The sequence below is a fragment of the Otolemur garnettii genome, unplaced genomic scaffold (genome assembly GCF_000181295.1).
Source record: "Otolemur garnettii isolate 467f Iridium unplaced genomic scaffold, OtoGar3 scaffold00128, whole genome shotgun sequence".
Classification (NCBI taxonomy): Eukaryota; Metazoa; Chordata; class Mammalia; order Primates; family Galagidae; genus Otolemur; species Otolemur garnettii.
In genome coordinates, this window is record NW_003852523.1 from 804,581 (window position 1) to 807,890 (window position 3,310).

At 43.3% G+C, this 3,310-nt stretch overlaps 1 protein-coding gene across 1 annotated transcript in view; it reads right to left on the bottom strand.

Annotated features, from left to right (window-relative positions):
* The window catches only part of DSCAM (DS cell adhesion molecule), a gene marked incomplete at its 5' end in the record, with an annotated part of 730,460 nt that overhangs the window by 649,376 nt on the left and 77,774 nt on the right, over positions 1-3,310 (bottom strand). The gene's annotated exons all lie outside the window — the stretch shown is intronic.

The window sequence follows — 3,310 nt, forward strand, 5'->3', positions numbered from 1 at the left end:
CAGAGACAAAACTTACGACACTCTCAAGGAGAAAAATTAAATACAGAGGGCTTCCTTCTGATTTGAGATGTGAAATATCAAATGTTCACAGGAAGGTTTGAGCCACACCCGCCCAACTGTCTAGCGATGCCACAGCCTCCTTGCAAAGCTGAAAGCGATGTGAGGAGGTGGCTGGTTTGGCCAGAATCCTAAAACCATGTGTTCATTGTCGCCAAACAGTCTGAGGGCAGCCCAGGTAAGGAGGTTGGAAACCACTGTCAGGAGCTGCTGACCACAGGGGCCCCTCCCCCAGTGTTTTTCCCACCCATTAGAGCCACCAAGGGGAATAAAGGAATAAAAAGCTCCTTTTTGAAATTCAAGGCTTCCATGGAGCATCAAGCCTCATTTGCATTTGATTGCAAATTACTTTAATCATATAATTTTCTGCATTTATTGGTGCTGCTGTATGTTTCAAGAATGGGGCAATTTCAGTTTAGACAAAGCAGATGGGAGGGAAATTTTAGACCCATCTGGACTGAGTCGCTGCCTTTGATCCAACCAAGACCAGCTGAGGCCCACGGACATCCAGGTGACAGGGACGCTGAGGGCAAGAGAAGGACTCAGAAAGACAGGACAACAGCTCATACAGAGTGACTACTTGACATCGTCCCTGGAAGCCTCAAGATCTGCAGTGAGGTCCTGAACACGTCTCCTGCAATTTGTGAAGGTCTCAGTCAAACTATCAAACATTGATTATGACACCAAGCTCAGCAAATCTGAAACTGGTGTCATTTCCCAAGTCCGGGTTCCTTGATCCAAGATTTCTTAGGTAAGGCATGAGGAGGGAGAGAGGTTCCGCTTACACAAAATTTAGTCAGGGGAAAGAAGAACTCCAAGGACCCTCTTATGAAAGAGTCACCTAAATTCAGAGCAGAAACAGTGACCAAAAATGGAGAGAGGACGAACACAGATCAGGGAAATGGTGGCGCGTGAGACACGGACACCGCGGAAAGTCAAGTCTGCCATGAGCAACATGGTTTAACTGCCCGGTTTTCCAGCTTCTGGTTTCCAAAAACTGACAATTAAAAAAGCTGACCTTGACTGGCCTTGTTGACTGGGAGGAATGAAATCACATACATAGATGTACAGAGGGGGCCTAGGGTCCATCCTGTCCATGTAACGCGTGAGGAGTGTCGTATACTCTTCCAGAATGACTCTCACCCTCTGCACACGAAAGCACCATCTCTGCTCCCTTCCAGAGCAGGAATTCTCAAAACATGGTTCCCCCAACCCCCCACAGCACCACCTGAACCCAGAAAACTGTTAAAAATGAGTATGTCAGGCCACACCTCAGACTGTTGGAACCAGAAAATCACTTGTGTGTTTGAAGAGCCTTCTAGGTAACTTCAATGCATGCTAAACTCTGGTAACTGCCTGGGTGCACAGTAAATTCACCTGGGAAGAAAGACCACAGCCACACCCAGATGAAATGCATCAGAGTTTCTACCAACAGGGTCTCAGCCCAGAATTTCATTTTTTAAAGTCTCCACCAGGTGGTCCTAGTCACCACTGTCTGTGCAGCACCCCATGAGGACCCCACATGACAGAAGGTGGAAGGACAACTGTGCTGAGTGCTACATGAAGTCTCCTCGGAGGTCCCAGATCCCATTCCCAAAGGAAGTAGCCCTCAGAACCGAATCACCATCACTTAAAGGCCCCACCTCTTAAGACTATCACACTGCCCATTAAATTCAACACCTGAATTTTGGAGGGGTCACAGTCAAACCAGAGCAGTGGAGACTGCACAACAGAATCTATATATAGTTCATTCTGGTAGAATGAACATTTTAACAATATTCAGTCTTCCAATCCACAGCACAGATGTTTTTCTAGTTATCTGTGGCTTCTTTAATTTTTTTTTCTTTGAGATAGAGTCTCATTCAGTTGCCCTGGGTTGAGTGCTCTAGTATCATAGCTCACAGCAACCTCAAACTCTTGGGCTCAAGTGATTCTCTTGCCTCAGCCTCCAGAGTAGCTGGACTACAGGTGCCCACCACAATACCTGGCTAATTTTTAGAAACAGGGTCTCATTCTTGCTCAGGCTGGTCTCAAACTCTTGAGCTCAAGCAGTCGCCCACCTCAGCCTCCCAGAGTGCTGGGATTATAGGCATGAGCCATCATGCCCAGCCCAGTTTCTTTAATTTCTTTCATCAATGTTTTATAGATTTCAGTACACAAGTCTTTCTCTTCCTTAGTAAAACTTACCCCTAAGTATTTTATTCTTTTTACTACTATCATAAATGGGATTACTTTCCTACTTTTCTTTTCAGATTGTTCATTCTTATGTATAGGTATAGAAATGCAACTGATTTTTGTATTGTGATTTTGTATCCCTCAACTTTATTCAATCTGTTTAAAGATGGAGAATAGGACCAGAAGCCACAGAATGTAAAAAAAAAAAAAAACACACCTCTAGAGCCAGAGAAGATGGGGACGGAATCCCCCCCACAACAGCCCTGGTGGGAGCACGGCCCTGCTGACACACTGATCTGGGTCCAGGGAAACTGCTTTTGGACTTCCAGAGCTGCTAAGAGAATGAATGCATGTTGTTTTAAGCCACCAAATGCGTGATAATTTGTTATAGAACCAATTTAAAACTGATAGACTTATATATATTCAAATAAAGAAAATAAAAAAATAGAAGAGAGGTTTGAGAGAGAAGCTAAGGGCAGCTGAAATTTAATGAAGTCCCTGTATTGGGCTAACTTCTTTGCTGGTTACTTTCTGGGGATAACGTCTCATCCTTGCCACAATCATGCAAGAAGGATGATGACATCATCATCGTCATCATCACCTTTTCATAGTCATTATCAGCATTGTCATAATCACAGTCATTGTCACTGTTACCATCATCATCATCACTATTTCATCATTATGACATTGTTAGCACTGTCATAATCACAGTCACCATCACTGTTACCATCATCATCGTCATCACCATTTCATCATCATCAACATTGTCATAATCATAGTCATCAACCCTGTTACCATCCTCATCATCATTTCATCATCATCAACATTGTCATAATCATAGTCATCAACACTGTTACCATCATCATCCTCATCATCATCACCATTTCATCATCATCATCAACATTGTTATAATCACAGTCATCAATACCATTACCACCATCATCACCATTTCATCATCATCAACATTGTTATAATCACAGTCATCAACACTGTTACCATCCTCCTCCTCATCATCATCACCATTTCATCATCATTATCAATACTGTCATAATCATAGTCAACAGTGTTACCATCATCA